We start from the raw sequence: 17821 nt of genomic DNA, 5'->3' as shown, positions 1-17821 counted from the left end.
GAATCGAAACATAGTTGCAACTTCCTAAAAGGAACCAACACACAGCAGATCAGTTTGTAAGAAGCCGGTCTTCTGGGTTTTAAAGGCATTATTACTGCTAACTCTTCTATGCCACTCTAGGGCTGGAAATGACTGTTTCTACATTCTCCAAAGAAAGGCTTTCTGAACTGCTGAAATACAAATCAGTTTCACTCTGTAAGTTGAATGCACACATTGACAACCATTCTGCTGGTTAGCTCCCTTTTTGTTTTAGAGTCAGATATTTCTCTTTACATCCTGTACTCCCATCCACTCTGGAATGTCCAAAGGCAGCTTTTGGAAGAAATGTGTTTCTAACTTGCTGAATCTAAACATAGTTGCAATTTCCTAAAAGGAACCAATGCACAGCAGATCAGTTTATAGGAAGCAGGACTTCTGTATTTTAAACGCATTCTTACTGCTAACTCTTATATGCCAGTATAGGACTGGAAATGACTCTTTCTACATTCTCCAAAGAAAGGGTTTCTGAACTGCTGCAAACACACATCAGTTTAACTCTGTAACTTGAATGCAAACATTGACAACCATTCTGCTAGATAGCTCCGTTTTTGTTTTAGAGCCAGATATTTCTCTTTACAGCCTGTACTCCCATCCAATCTGCAATGTCCAAAAGCACCTTTTAGAAGAAATGTGTTTCTAACTCGCTGAATCGAAACATAGTTGCAACTTCCTAAAAGGAACCAACACACAGCAGATCAGTTTGTAAGAAGCCGGTCTTCTGGGTTTTAAAGGCATTCTTACTGCTAACTCTTATATGCCACTCTAGGGCTGGAAATGATTATTTCTACATTCTCCAAAGAAAGGGTTTCTGAACTGCTGAAATACAAATCAGTTTCACTCTGGAAGTTTAATGCACACATTGACAACCATTCTGCTGGATAGCTCCGTTTTTGTTTTAGAGTCAGATATTTCTCTTTACATCCTATACTCCCAAATACTCTGGAATGCCCAAAGGCAGCTTTTAGAAGAAACCTGCTTCTAACTGGCTGAATCGAAACATAGTTGCAACTTCCTTAAAGAAACCAACACACAGAGGATCAGTTTGTAAGAAGGTGGTCTTCTGTGTTTTAAACGCATTCTTGCTGCTAACTCTTATAGACCACTCTAGGGCTGGAAATGACTGTTTCTACATTCTCCAGAGAAAGAGTTTCTGAACTGGTGAAATACAAATCAGCTTAACTCTGTAAGTTGAATGCACACATTGACAACCATTCTGCTGGATAGCTCCGTTTTTGTTTTGGAGCCAGATATTTCTCTTTACATCCTGTACTCCCATCCACTCTGGAATGTCCAAAGGCAGCTTTTGGAAGAAATGTGTTTCTAACTTGCAGAATCTAAACATAGTTGCAATTTCCTAAAAGGAACCAAAGCACAGCAGATCAGTTTATAGGAAGCAGGACTTCTATATTTTAAACGCATTCTTACTGCTAACTCTTTTTTTTTTTTTTTTTTTTTTTTTTGAGACGGAGTTTCGCTCTTGTTACCCAGGCTGGAGTGCAATGGCGCGATCTCGGCTCACCGCAACCTCCGCCTCCTGGGTTCAGGCAATTCTCCTGCCTCAGCCTCCTAAGTAGCTGGGATTACAGGCACGCGCCACCACGCCCAGCTAGTTTTTGTATTTTTAGTAGAGACGGGGTTTCACCATGTTGACCAGGATGGTCTCGATCTCTCGACCTCGTGATCCACCCGCCTCGGCCTCCCAAAGTGCTGGGATTACAGGCTTGAGCCACCGCGCCCGGCCCCTTACTGCTAACTCTTATATGCCAGTATAGGACTGGAAATGACTGTTTCTACATTCTCCAAAGAAAGGGTTTCTGAACTGCTGCAAACACACTTCAGTTTAACTCTGTAACTTGAATGCAAACATTGACAACCATTCTGCTAGATAGCTCCGTTTTTGTTTTAGAGCCAGATATTTCTCTTTACAGCCTGTACTCCCATCCAGTCTGGAATGTCCAAAAGCACCTTTTAGAAGAAATGTGTTTCTAATTCGCTGAATCGAAACATAGTTGCAACTTTCTAAAAGGAACCAACACACAGCAGATGAGTTTGTAAGAAGCCGGTCTTGTGTCTTTTTAAGGCATTCTTACTGCTAACTCTTATATGCCACTCTAGGGCTGGAAATGACTGTTTCTACATTCTCCAAAGAAAGGGTTTTTGAACTGCTGAAATACAAATCAGTTTCACTCTGGAAGTTTAATGCACGCATTGACAACCATTCTGCTGGACATCTCCGTTTTTCTTTTAGAGTCAGATATTTCTCTTTACATCCTGTACTCCCATCCACTCTGGAATGTCCAAAGGCAGCTTTTAGAAGAAATGTGTTTCTAACCTGCTGAATCTAAACATAGTTGCAATTTCCTAAAACGAACCAATGCACAGCAGATCAGTTTATAGGAAGCAGGACTTCTATATTTTAAACGCATTCTTACTGCTAACTCTTATATGCCAGTATAGGGCTGGAAATGACTGTTTCTACATTCTCCAAAGAAAGGGTTTCTGAACTGCTGCAAACACATCAGTTTAACTCTGTAACTTGAATGCAAACATTGACAACCATTCTGCTAGATAGCTCCGTTTTTGTTTTAGAGCCAGATATTTCTCATTACAGCCTGTACTCCCATCCAGTCTGGAATGTCCAAACGCAGCTTTTAGAAGAAACGTGTTTCTGACTCGCTCAATGTAAACATAGATGCAACTTTTTAAAAGGAACCAACACACAGCAGATCAGGTTGTAAGAAAGCTGTCTTCCACTTCTCTGTCCCTCCAGAAGTCAGGTCTCAGCCGGTGCTGACCCAGCAGTCCTCAGGATTGAGTCTCCAGGTGGCACAATCTCCACTCTCAGAAAACACCAGCAACATCGAGGGTCACTGGGGTCCTGCTGCCAGGACAGGCAGGAAATGCCTCAACATCTGCTCTTCTGGGACGAGTCTGCTCTGAATCCCAGGGCAGGTCTCAGCCCTAGTCAGTAGCTCAGCCTTCCAGAGCTTCCCTGGGCTCCAGCAAGTGCCCGAGGTCGATGATGACATTGACCTAAGACAACAGACTCAGTGCTGAGGACACAGTGTTCAGGACCACGGGAAAGGAAGCCCTCAATTTTCCTGCACTGTCAGGGCTGGGGCCGTCCCCACTCCAGCCAGGCAACGCCTCTGATGAGTTCTTCCACCCCAACCCAGGGTACAAGGCCTGACAGGCCTGAGAATGCCGTTGCCTCTTCTCTCCACCTCTTCATGACTCGGCCATGGGCTGCTTTGCTGCAGATAGCACAATTGTTCTACGTTGAAATCAGTATTATTGAAGTCGGCTTCATAGGAAATCATATGTGTCTATATTAAAAGCACAGCTTGTGAGAAATGACTAATATGTAGAAATGGATAAACAAATGTGTGTGTGACTGTGTGTGTATGTGTGTGTGCGTGTGTGTGTGTGTGTGTGGAGAGAGAGACAGAGAGGGAAAGTCTCTTAACTGCTCCACAATGAACGTACAGACCGTCCCTCGCCCCAAGCACCAGGAATTTGCTTTCTGTCACTACAGTGAGATTTCTCTCGTGTAGGATTTCATCTTGGTAGAAACACGTAACACATCCTCTGTCATACAGACCTTCTAGCTCTCAACACGGCAGCTTTGAAATTCAGTCGTGTGGTTGTGTGTTTATGTTGTGCAGGGCTGCACTGGATGGATGTATTTTCATCTATTCACCTACCGGCAATCACTTGGGGTGTGTCTGGCTTAATCCATTATGCACAATCCTGCAACGTCCCTTCTTCTGTGGACATTATGTGGACACACGGTTTTGTTTCTCTTGGGCACTTGACAAGGCTAGAATGAGATACCTTCGGGCAGAGTCTCTGTGAGCTTTGGGAAGAGTGAGCAAGTGTTTGCAGAGCAGCTGTTGTCCTGGCAGCGGGTAACAGAGATGAGCTTGTCCACGTCCCGCCAAGAGAGCTTCACGCTCGACTCCTTCTGCGCCATCGTCGTGTTTGTGTAACGAGACAGCAGGATGACTCAATTTTCCACTGGAGACTCTCGATGCTCTATACATGTGACATGCTTAGTGGGCATCTGCACAGATTCTCTGGCCAAGGGGCCGTGCGGCGCCCTTCACGCTCTCCCCGAGCAGTCCCTGTGGGTTCGCCGGCGTTGCTGCTGCTCTTCGTCCTGCGTCCTCCACGCTGGCCTGTGCGGTGCTCACTGGGAACGGGAAAGACCCGCGGGAGCAAGGGCAGCGCCCTGTGCCTCTGGGACCGCAGCGGGCACCTCGGGCCAGGCTCTGCAGGGTAAGGACAGTGGGAAGGCTCCTCCAGGCCCAGGTACCATGAGCCCACAGTGGCTGATCCGCAGCGACTCAATTCGGTGCTATCCCCATCAAGCTACCAATGACTGTCTTCACGGAATTGGAAAAAAAACACCTTAAACTTCCTATGAAACTTTAGTATCTTTATTTTATTTTTGTTATATATATATATATATATATATATATATATATATAAAATTAAACTCTCAGTTCTGGAGTACACGTGCAGAATGTGTCAGTTTGTTACACAGGTACACACATACCATGGTGGATTGCTGCATCCATCCCCCTGTGATCTACATGAGATATTTCTCCTAATGCTATCCCTCCCCAATCTCCGCACCCCCTTCTATCCCTCCCCTAGTCCCCAGCCTGTCAGCAGGCCCCAATGTGTGATGTTCCCCTCTCTGTGTGCAGGTGTTCTCATTGTTCAACACCCACTGGTGAGTGAGAACATGTGGCGTTTGTGACTTATTTCCTTTTATCACAAATTATAGGAAAGGTGGCCATAATATAACAACATATTTCCCTGATGTGTTATAAAATTTAATAAAACTTGTTGTTTCAGTTTTTTTCTGCTAGCCACCTAACTTTCACAGCGTCACATAATAACACTAACTGCTAATACTTATACAGAACTTACGATCTTACCATGTGCCAAACACTTAAATTATTTCCATGAAATATCTAGTTTACTGCAAATCCACATCCTTTGAGGCAGGCACTATTGTTTTCACTTCCTGACCCTTTTTCTTTTTTCTTTTTTTTTTTTTTGAGACGGAGTTTCGCTCTTGTTACCCAGGCTAGAGTGCAATGGCGTGATCTGGGCTCACCGCAACCTCCGCCTCCCGGGTTCAGACGATTCTCCTGCCTCAGCCTCCTGAGTAGCTGGGATTACAGGCACGCACCACCATGCCTAGCTAATTTTTTGTATTTTTAGTAGAGACGGGGTTTCACCTTGTTGACCAGGATGGTCTCGATCTCTTGACCTCGTGATCCGCCCGCCTCGGCCTCCCAAAGTGCTGGGATTATAGGCGTGAGCCACCGCGCCCGGCAATTTTTTGTATTTTTAGTAGAGACGGGGTTTCGCCATGTTGACCGGGATAGTCTCGATCTCTTGACCTCGTGATCCACCCGCCTCGGCCTCCCAAAGTGCTGGGATGACAGGCTTGAGCCACCGCACCTGGTCACCTGTTTTCTTCCATTGGATATCACCCTACTTTCTGAGAAACTCCAAGTGAAGGTTTTACTATTGATAGTCTATGTTTTGTTCAGAGGTCTCAAATTTATAACTCTTTTAAACTCTCCATCAGGTGGTCAAACATGGACACAAATGTTCATGGAGTAAATATCTTAGGATTTGCAGGCCATACAATCTCTGTGACCATGACTAAACTCTAAGGTTATAAAGTCAAACTAGCCACAGAGAATATGCAACCAAAGGGGCATAATCCGAGGTATTGATGGGACTTTGGGGGGACTCCTCAGATGGAGCTGCCACAGTGGTGTGAGCCCCTACTTTGTCCTTGCATTTTTCCTCCTTCTTGCTCTTTGAAATGTACATAGTTTGTGGTGCAGGCTGGTGCTCCTACAGCCATCTAGTGCCAGAGACAGCCTACAGGAGAAAACCCATCTATGAAAACGTCGTAGCAGATCAGGGTGCCAAGAGGGCTGACTAGAAGGAGCGACGGTGTGTGGCTTTCACGGAAAGAAACAAAGGGGGAAAGTAAATACAGCACCTTCAACGGAAACGCCCAGGTAATCGCACTGGGACTACTGAAGAATGGGGGAAGGCGAGGCACGGCAACCGCTCACCCAGAAGTAACACAAACCCAAGGGAACCCGCCCTGTTCAGGGAACTGGTGAGTCAGTGTGTAACCCTGGGAAACCACACTTCTCCCATGGATCTCTGCAACCTCAGTTCAGGAGATGTGTTTATGAACCCATTCCACCAGGGCCTTTGGTCTGACACACACAGCTACATGGTCTTGGCAAAACGACTGCTGAGACACAAACAGAATCTCGGGAGCTTTACACACCTTGGCTCTGGGATCTCTGGAAAAGATGACTGCCACTCAGACAAGGTGGGAGGTCGGACCTCCATAAACACCCTAGAGAGGAAGCTGAATCCATGGGCCTGAGCGGTGTCCGTCTGTGGGCCCCATTTCCATGATGCCTCACATGATACGACTCATTGGCTTGGAATTCCAGCCAGCCCCCAGCAACGGTGTTGCACCTACTTGGGATGAAACAGCAGAGTTCCCGGAGGCAGGGGCAGGCTGCCATGTTTGCTATTTGAATGACTGAGCCATTCCAGCCCGGACTTAGGAGAGTCCAAATAAAACTGACGACAGATGGAGGGAACCCTCAGCACAGCCCAGTGGCTCTACCAAAATGTGGCCAGAGAGCTTCTTGAAGTGGGACCCTGGCGCATTTTTTGATCTAACAGTGGGGCCATCTGCCAGAGCCTCCAGACAGCCCCTTTCATATTCTCCAGCAGACAGAGTTTTGGTTTCTTCCTGGATGCAGTGCCCAGTGGAAGGAATGGGCCCCCATATGTGCTGTTTGGACAACTCAGCCATTCCAGCCTGTGGGCATAGGAGAATCCAAATCATTCAGGAGCAGAAGGGGTATCCTAGCACAGCACAGTGGCTCCATCATAATGTCATCAGCCTGCTGCTTTAAGTGAGACCCTGATATGCTCCTCACCTCTGGGTGGGCCAGATGTTGTCTGGCCAACAGACGTTTAAACACTTTCTGAGAGTTCCTAGAGAAAGGAGCGGGCTACCATCTATGCTGTTTCAGCAACTTGGCTCTTTCAGCCTCTCGGCTATGGAGAGCCCAACCTGATGAGGGGTAGAAATGATATCAGCACAGCATAGCTGATCGACGAAAGTGGGTCTCCAATCCTGTTCCTCTTTACTGGGTGAGACCCACCAACCAGGGTCTCCAAGCACCTCCTACAGGTGTGTTTACGCCAGCAACAGGTCCGCACCTCCCCTGGGATGGAGCTGCCAAAGTGATGGGCTCCTGTATTTCTGGTTTTACAGCCTTCGCTGGTGATACTTGCAGTTACTGGGAAATGTGAGGTGACTAGAGACTGGGGTAGAAGCCCTACAAACTGCAACAGCCCTACACACAATAGCCAAAGTGTTAAAAGGAAAACAAACGAATAAACAAAAAATAATCCAAAGGTCAGCAACCTCAAAGATTAAAGGTAGGTAAGCACACGAATGTGGGAAATAATTAGCTCAAGAATAGTAAAAACTCAAAAATCAGAGTGCCCCCTTTCCCCAAAATGACCACATTTCCAGCAAGGTTTCAGAATAAGGCTGAGATTGAGACGACTGAAATAACAGAAGTAGATTCCAGTATGTGGATAAAAATGAACTTCACTGAGGTAAAGGAACATGTTCTAACTCAATGCAAGAAAGTTAAAGATTGGTCGGGCGCAGGGGCTCAAGCCTGTAATCCCAGCACTTTGGGAGGCCGAGGCGGGTGGATCACGAGGTCAAGAGATCGAGACCATCCTGGTCAACATGGTGAAACCCCGTCTCTACTACAAATACAAAAAATTAGCTGGCATGGTGGCGCGTGCCTGTCATCCCAGCTACTCAGGAGGCTGAGGCAGGAGAATTGCCTGAACCCGGGAGGCGGAGGTTGCGGTGAGCCGAGATCGCACCATTGCACTCCAGCCCGGGTAACAAGAGCGAAACTCCGTCTCAAAAAAAAAAAACTATACCTGTAAGCCTCAGTGACACGTAAGCCACAAGGAAAACTTTCTATTCCTCTCCCCCAACTAATCCACAACAACATAATGTCAACAAATCACACAGTCTGCCTCCCCTACGTCCAGGAAGCCACAGGGAAAATGGAGTGCCAAGGGACCATTCTCTGTGTCACTGATAAGTGATGTTCAATAGGAAACAAGAGGCATGAGGGAACAAGAGGCACCAAATGTAGGTGACAAGTTCAGTGTCTCCCCTTTGTCTTCCTGCTTCAGGTATTAGCTGCATCTGCTGCTCGTTTCATGACAAGGAAGGAAGCAGCAAGAGCGTGCCTACTGTGGAAATGCGGGACTCCTCATCAGCCATCATGAGACTCAACGTAGGAGTTTACATAACCCTGGGAAGCTTCGGAACCTGGTCTCCTAACACACACATCTAAGATTTCTAAGGATCTTGCCCAAGAAGTGGACTGTGAACCCTCAGGAGTTCACACGGGTTTTCTTTTTCTTTCTTTCTTTCTTTTTTTTTTTTTCTTTGAGACGGAGTTTCGTTCTTGTTACCCAGGCTGGAGTGCAATGGCGCGATCTCGGCTCACCGCAACCTCCGCCTCCCGGGTTCAGGCAATTCTCCTGCCTCAGCCTCCTGAGTAGCTGGGATTACAGGCACCTGCCACCATGCCCAGCTAATGTTTTGTATTTTTAGTAGAGACGGGGTTTCACTATGTTGGCCAGGATGGTCTCGATCTCTTGACCTCGTGATCCACCCGCCTCGGCCTCCCAAAGTGCTGGGATTACAGGCTTGAGCCACGGCACCTGGTCTCACACAGGTTTTCTAGGGTCTTCACACTGCTAACCATAGTCATAGAAACTCCTTCATTTCCTTTTAAAACAATTGTTTTCTCAATTATCTCTCTAAAATTGGCAAGTTTAGACTGGGCACAGTGGCTCATGGTGAGGTCGAGAGATCGAGACCATCCTGGTCAACATGGTGAAACCCCGTCTCTACTAAAAACACAAAAATTAGCCAGGCATGATGGCACACACCTGTGGTTCCAGCTACTTGGGAGACTGAGGTGGAAAAATTGCTTGAACCCAGGAGGTGGAGGTTGCAGTGAGCCGAGATTGTGCCACTGCACTCCAGCCTGGCAACAGAGTGAGACTCCGCCTCAAAAAAAACTAAAAAACTAAACTATCTATATATCTATATATATACAACATAAAATTTACCATTTTAGCCATATTAAGTGTACAGTTCAATGGTATTACTTACATACACATTGTTGTGCAACCCTCACTAACCTCCATCTCCAGAACTTTTTCATCTTCTCCAAATAAACCTCCATACCCATTACAGAGTGATTTACTATTCTCCCCTCCCACAGTCCCTAGCAACCACCACTTAGGCCAAGATGGTTTAAGCATTCTGCAATTTTTCACTGCTCTTATTCTTTTTCTTGTATCCTACAATGTTCAACCACAGTGGACTATGGATTAAAAACAAAAAGTCTAAGAACACTGATAAAGCCCAATTGTCAATTAGAAGCATAAAAACAGTATCAAGTCAATCAGTTGGCATATAGTGAATATGCGGAGAATAACCATATCCAAATCGGCTCGGTAACTGTTAGAGGAAAGGCATTTCAAATCTACGATGTGTTACTCCCTTGTAGATGTGCAGCTGAAACTGTCTGTGGTAACCCCCACAATGTAGAAACAAAACTTAGAAATTACATGTAAGAGAAATCATTTTAGAGTGTAAAATGCAAAAATTCAAAACATTAGGTCAAGAAAGCATGTTTCTTTTACTTTTAAAAAATGTGGCCAGATGCTGTGGCTCACATCTGTAATCCCAGCACTTTGGGAAGCCAAAGCCACTGGATCACTTGAGGCCAGGATTTGAGACCAGCCTGGCCAACATGGCAAAACCTCATCTCTACTAAAAATACAAGAATTACCCAGGCATAGTGGTGCACACCTGTAATCCCAAATGCTCCAGAGGTTGAGGCAGCAGAATCACTTGAACCTGGGAGGTGGAGGTTGCAGTGAGCTGAGATTGCACCCCTGCCCTCCAGCCTGGGGGACAGAGCAAGACTCCATCTCGGAAAAAAAAAAAAAAAAAAGGTTTTAGGAAATAATTAAATTTTCAATTATACTTTAATGTATATTTGATCTCAAACTAAGCATAATATTTTATTAAATTTTTTTTTTCTTTGAGACGGAGTTTTGCCCTTGTTACCCAGGCTGGAGTGCAATGGCGCGATCTCGGCTCACCACAACCTCCGCCTCCTGGGTTCAGGCAATTCTCCTGCCTCAGCCTCCGGAGTAGCTGGGATTACAGGCACGTGCCACCATGCCCAGCTAATTTTTTGCACTTTTAGTAGAGACGGGGTTTCACCATGTTGACCAGGATGGTCTCGATCTCTCGACCTCGTGATCCACCCGCCTCGGCCTCCTAAAGTGCTGGGATTACAGGCTTGAGCCACCGCGCCCGGCCATATTTTATTAAATTTTTTAAACAAATCATACTCTTTCTTAATCAACTTAAATTAAGTACTGTACATCACCTATTAAATGAGAAAGCATCTTTGTATAAAATGGAGGTTATTCAATGTTAAAGTTTGTATTAGAGCAAGTTGTATAATAGTTGAATAATCTTGATATTAAAAATAGTTTACATAAATTTACTTTATGAGAGTTTATAAAAGTCATATTATTTTTTAAATTTCTGAGGGGGTTCACAAACTTGTATTACTCTGAAGTAAGTTTATAAATGATTATTATTGAGATAGAGTCTCTTGGGAGGCCGAGGCGGGTGGATCACGAGGTCGACAGATCGAGACCATCCTGGTCAACATGGTGAAACCCCGTCTCTACTAAAAATACAAAAAAACTTGCCGGGCGTGGTGGCGTGTGCCTGTAGTCCCAGCTACTCAGGAGACTGAGGCAGGAGAATTGCCTGAGCCCAGGGGGCGGAGGTTGCGGCGAACCGAGATCGCGCCATTGCACTCCAGCCTGGGCAACGAGAGCGAAACTCCGTCTAAAAAAAAAAAAAAGAGAGATAGAGTCTCACTCTGTTGCCCAGGCTGGAGTACAATGGCACGATCTTGGCTCACTGCAGCCTTTGCCTCCTGGGTTCAACCGACTCTGCTGCCTCAGCCTCCTGAGTAGCTGGGATTACAAGTGTGTACCACCATGCTCAGCTAACTTCGGTATTTTTAGTAGACATGGGGTTTCACCGTGTAGGCCAGACTGGTCTCAAACTCCTGGCCTCAAGTAGTCCACCCACTCAGCCTCCCCAGGTGCTGAAATTACAGGCATGAGCCAACGTGGCCAGCCCGAGTTCATAAATTTTTAGATGTTGAGAAACACCAGTCTAGTAGAAAAGCTTTTAAAATCAGACTTCAGTAATTTAAATGGCTTCTTGTCCCTGCCTTCCAAAGGAATTCAGTCTACCAGAGCAGACAGACTATGAAAAGTAATTGCAATGTAATAAGCCCATTATCAGGGAAAGAGAGGATTCTGCAGGAATATGCAGTGATTAGTCTAGGACTTAGCAAGGGGCTCCCAGAGAAGCAAGAATGAAAGGATTAAAATTAGCTAGAAGAGGAAGACAAAAAGCGATCCGGCCCCGAGGGAACAGCATGTTCAAAGGCCCAGGCGAGAGAAAAGAAGGCCAGTGCAAGGGACTGAAATAATCAAAGAAAGCCAGGGTACCCAGAGCATAGAATTGAAATGAGAAGATTCAAAAAAAAAAAAAAGCCCTGGTGAGTATTGCAAATAGTATGGAATAATATGCAAATAATATTTTAAAAGTATGGAATTGTTCCTAAGAGCCATGGGAAGCCATTAATGTGAACACAGAGTGAGAATTAGATAAACAAACAACGTTTTTAACAGCGTAAGTGTTCCCTTCCCACAGAGAGCCGAAGTAGAAGGAAAACGTGAGATTTCTCATTTTCAGAGGGCTCAAGCATTCTAACAATGTTCTAATCATGACTTCCTCAAGTTGAATCTTTCAAATACAGCAAAATGCAAATGCCGCCTCTGGCAAAAGGCTAACAGCCTAGTGATCCAAAGGTGAACAAGAAAATGAGCACACGACCTGACCTTGCCAGTAGACCAGTCTCATTATTTAGATTTTAGAGGCTGCAGCAGGATCACTGTGAGAGTCAGAAGATTTGGGCCTCAGAGTTTCACTATCCTGCTTCGAGAAACAATGGTAAGAATTTATCCCTTGCCTACCCACCTCACACCATCTCAACCATATGTCTCAATAACATAAGTGGAAAAGATTTTACCAGCTGCATTGACTCAATCCACCAGAAAAAGACCAAATGCAGCAAGAAAATGCTTCATAATGTACAGTATGGCTAACGCGATAAGGCTGCCTGATCATCTCACACTTCTGAAATACACATCCTACTGTTCAGACTCGTACGTGGGCATGTCCTGAATTTGCTCGAGTCGGGAAGAAAATCCAGAGCCAAATCAACTCGCAGTAAAAACCACTGAATTAAATAAAATAAAAACCAAATGAAAGACCTGCAGACTCAGCCCTTGAGTCAGTCTGGTTCCAGTCATGGGCCAGGCTTAGGCAGGCTACAGCTGACAGAAGTGAATCAGCCTGGAGCTGGCAGACTCGGGGTCTGGACCCTGAGCACACTACATGACTTGCTTCGATAGCACTTTCGTAGGATTTGTCATGATTTCACATGTCCCAAAAAGTTATTAGTGATTTTAAAGATCAATGAGAAAGTAAAAACAAAGTGTTGCAAGTTCCATCACAGAAAATCATTTAAGTTTTTGTTTTTGAGACAGTCTCACTCCACCACCAAGACTGAAGTGCTGAACATTATGGTCTTTAAACACAATAATCTAATCAATCACCATCACAACAAGAGCCCCACAACATAATCTGTTTCACTTACAAAAAGCACTGACATTTATAAAATTGTCATAGTCAATTTATACAACTGTAATAGTAAATTATTTTTACACAGAATAGTACTAAATTAACAATATGAAACAACAGAGTGGTATGGTGGTTCATGTCTGTAATCCCAGCACTTTGAAAGACCGAGGAGGGCAGATCAACTGAGGTCAGGAGTTCAAAAGCAGCCTGGCTAACATGATGAAGCCCTGTCTCTACTGAAAATACAAAGATTAGTGGGGTGTGTTAGTACACACCTGTAATCCCAGCTACTCGGGAGGTTGAGGCAGAAGAATCACTTGAACCTGGAGGTGAAGGTTGCAGTAGGCTGAGAACGTACCACTGCACTCCAGCCTGGGTGGCAGATCGAGAGTCTGTCTCCAGGAAAAAAAACAAAAAATGCTTAAGTTATCCTTAAACTTCACCTGTGTATATTGATAAATCAAGGAGTGCCTGTATTGAGCTTCTACAAAAGATTTTTTGAAGAGGTAAAGGAAGGAGCAGTTCCATCATTTTAAAAGATTAATTTTTAAAAGCTTAAAAGATTAATCTGTGCTTTTAAAAAGGATTTGACAATTTTTTTATCTGCTGTATTTGTTCTTGGCTGAGAAACTTCAGTTGTATTGTGAGTAAGAAGTTCTGGTCTGTAACAACATAGTTGATATTTGTATCATAATAGAGCATTTAGAAGACATCTTCAGGCCTTCCTTGCACAGCTATGCACTAATTATTATTATTATTATTATTTTTTTTTTTTTTGAGACAGAGTTTCGCTCTTGTTACCCAGGCTGGAGTGCAATGGCGCGATCTCGGCTCACCGCAACCTCCGCCTCCTGGGTTCAGGCAATTCTCCTGCCTCAGCCTCCCGAGTAGCTGGGATTACAGGCATGTGCCACCATGCCCAGCTAATTTTTTGTATTTTTAGTAGAGACGGGGTTTCACTATGTTGACCGGGATGGTCTCGATCTCTCGACCTCGTGATCCACCCGCCTCGGCCTCCCAAAGTGCTGGGATTACAGGCTTGAGCCACCGCGCCTGGCGCACTAATTATTATTATATTATTAAGACAGTCTTATTCTATCACCCAGGTTGGAGTGCAGTGGCATGACCTCAACACACTGCAAACTCTGCCTCCCAGGTTTAAGCAATTCTCAGTCTCCGGAGTAGCTGCGACCACAAGTGCGCACCACCACACCCAGCTAATTTTGGTATTTTTGGTAGACATGGGGTTTTGCCACGTTGGCCAGGCTGGTCTCCAACTTCTGACCTCAGGTGATCCACTCACCTCAGCCTCCCAAAATAATGGGGTTATAAGCATGAGCCACCCTGCCTTGCCAATAAACATGGCCAATTCCGCTTCATTTTATCGTTTAAAGAAATCATTTTGGTGACTTCAATGTAGAAAATAGCAATTTTCAGACATACAGGTGAGACCACCTAGATGTCTCCAGAGTCATCCTTTTTATGAGATAAATATGCAAAAGTCACTTTTCCCCCCAAACCAGCTCAATTTGGTTTCTGCATCTTAGACAAACTGTCCCACAGCACAGCACGAAGCAGCTTGCTGTGTCGTCTGAACCGTTCCTCTTCCTTATAACTCAGTCCCAACGAATAGACACAGATGCACAACCCCAATCAGTAAGCAAGACTCTACCCACTTAAACGTTCCTTCCGTGAGTAGAAAGAGGCCTTCTGCCCCTACCTCCACACTCAAACCACCCATGTGTTACCCTTCAAAATCAAGCATAATTACCTTTCTAAAGGGCAGATCCAAATTATTTTAACAGGGACCTGCTATTGAAATACCCTTGAGGCCAGGCGCGGTGGCTCATGCCTGTAATCCCAGCACTTTGGGAGGCTGAGGTGGGTGGATCACCTGAGGTCAGGAGTTCGAGACCAGCCTGACCAATATGGTGAAACCCCATCTTAAAAAAAAAGAAAGAGCCGGGCATGGTGGCTCAAGCCTGTAATCCCAGCACTTTGGGAGGCCGAGGCGGGATCACGAGGTCGAGAGATCGAGACCATCCTGGTCAACATGGTGAAACCCCGTCTCTACTAAAAGTGCAAAAAATTAGCTGGGCATGGTGGCACGTGCCTGTAATCCCAGCTACTCAGGAGGCTGAGGCAGGAGAATTGCCTGAGCCCAGGAGGCGGAGGTTGCAGTGAGCCGAGATCGCGCCATTGCACTCCAGCCTGGGTAACAAGAGTGAAACTCCGTCTCAAAAAAAAAAAAAAAGAAAGAAAGAAAGAAATACCCTTGAGCTTGGCTATAATGAATACATCTTAAACAATCCTGACAACTCCATTTTGCCCAACCTGAGCTATGTTTGCCCGCCCTGAGTTATGTATGGCATTCGGTTTCACAGCTTGCGGTCTGAGACACCTGACATCTTTGTAACCAATTTTCGGAGAAACAGGGTCCACCAGTCTTGTACATACTGTATCTGCAACTGTGTAACTGTTACCCCACACTGCTACCCCACATCCTGAGTAAAAAACCAATTTTAAGTAGAACTTTTTGTTAGGCAATCCCCACCCCCCGTCCCTGCTTCCCTTAACCCACTCCTCCTCCTGCTTCTGTAATCATCTGCTTACAACCTCCGACCCTAAACTGGCACAAAAATGTGGATTGCCCATTGTTCTTGGCTGAGAGGTTAGAGCTCTAGCTGACTCTCAGACGCCAGCATAAAGGTGGACTCTCAACAAACTCAGTGCATGGTGTTTCTGTTTAAACTCACTTGGGTGTAACACTATGAGACCATTTAATGACTGCCAGTGCTTTGGTAGGATCTAAGGCCTTCCTCCACTTGGTCACAAAAGTCTATGCGGGGGCCGGGCGCAGTGGCTCAAGCCTGTAATCCCAGCACTTTGGGAGGCCGAGGTGGGTGGATCACGAGGTCAAGAGATCGAGACCATCCTGGTCAACACGGTGAAACCCCGTCCCTACTAAAAATACTAAAAACTAGCTGGGCATGGTGACGTGTGCCTGTAATCCCAGCTACTCAGGAGGCTGAGGCGGGAGAATTGCCTGAACCCAGGAGGCGGAGGTTGCGGTGAGCCGAGATCGCGCCCTTGCGCTCCAGCCTGGGTAACAAGAGCGAAACTCCGTCTCAAAAAAAAAAAAAAAAAAAAAGGGCTGGGCACGGTGGCTCAAGCCTGCAATCCCAGCACTTTGGGAGGCCAAGGGGGGTGGATCACGAGGTCGAGAGATCAAAATCATCCTGGTCAACATGGTGAAACCCCGTCTCTACTAAAAAATACAAAAAATTAGCTGGGGATGGTGGCGCGTGCCTGTAATCCCAGCTACTCAGGAGGCTGAGGCAGGAGAATTGCCTGAACCCGGGAGGCGGAGGTTGCGGTGAGCCGAGATCGCGCCATTGCACTCCAGCCTGGGTAGCAAGAGCGAAACTGCGTCTCAAAAAGAAAGAAAAAAAAAAAAAAAAAAAAAAAAAACAACTTTGTTTTTCAATACCCTTAGGAAGAGAAAGAAAACTATTATAGACAATAAAGAATACAACCTAAATAGTATTTTTTTTTTTTTGAGATGGAGTCTTGCTCTGTCACCCGGACTGCAGTCCAGTGGCATGATCTCAGCTCACTGTAACCTCCACCTCCCAGGTTCAAGCAATTCTCCTGCCTCAGCCTCCCAAGTAGCTAAGATTATAGGCACCTGCCACCATGCCTGGCTAATTTTTGTATTTTTTAGTACAGACTGGGTTTCACCATTTTGGGCAGGGTATTCTCAAACTCCTGATCTCAGGTGGTTCACCCATCTTGGCCTCCCAAAGTGCTGGGATTACAGGCATGAGCCATCGCACCCGGCCTGTAAATACTATTTGGAAGCAGCCTTTTGCTACAATCTGCTGGTGACCCTCCTCCATTGGCTGCTGCACACTGGCACATTTCAGGCTACACTTTCATCTGCAGTGCAACCACGAGATCAATGTCCTTTACCCCTTCAACCTTGTGAGTGTGCTATTTTTTTTTTTTTTTTTTTTTTTTTTTTTTTTAGGCGGAGTTTCGCTCTTGTTACCCAGGCTGGAGTGCAATGGCGCGATCTCGGCTCACCGCAACCTCCGCCTCCTGGGTTCAGGCAATTCTCCTGCCTCAGCCTCCTGAGTAGCTGGGATTACAGTCACGCGCCGCCATGCCCAGCTAATTTTTAGTATTTTTAGTAGAGACGGGGTTTCACCATGTTGACCAGGATGGTCTCTATCTCTCGACCTCGTGATCCACCCGCCTCGGCCTCCCAAAGTGCTGGGATTACAGGCTTGAGCCACCGCGCCCGGCCGTGAGTGTGCTATTTTAAAAGAAATAACTTTCCACAAAAAATTCATGGAATGTGAAATAACAATAGTCAGCAGAGGCGGGTTTAGATTAAAAGAGGCATAATAACCAAAGTTAGCACAAGAAGATTGTTTGGATCCAGATACAAAGCAAACAATGAGCTGACACCAAAAAAATCATTGTTTAATTTGTCAGATGTGATGAGATAGTGGCTGTTCAGAGATGCACACTGAACAGATAAAATGACGTGATGACTGTGATTTGCTTCACAATATTCCTGCAAATGGAGGAAAAGAAATAGATCTAAATGACTGGGCGCGGTGGCTCAAGCCTGTAATCCCAGCACTTTGGGAGGCTGAGGCGGGTGGATCACGAGGTCGAGAGATCGAGACCATCCTGGTCAACATGGTGAAACCCCGTCTCTACTAAAGGTGCAAAAAATTAGCTGGGCATGGTGGCCTGTGCCTGTAATCCCAGCTACTCAGGAGGCTGAGACAGGAGAATTGCCTGAACCCAGGAGGTGGAGGTTGCGGTGAGCCGAGA

Source organism: Saimiri boliviensis (assembly GCF_048565385.1).
Source record: "Saimiri boliviensis isolate mSaiBol1 chromosome 16 unlocalized genomic scaffold, mSaiBol1.pri SUPER_16_unloc_3, whole genome shotgun sequence".
NCBI lineage: Eukaryota > Metazoa > Chordata > Mammalia > Primates > Cebidae > Saimiri > Saimiri boliviensis.
This window is presented reverse-complemented; position numbering follows the sequence as displayed.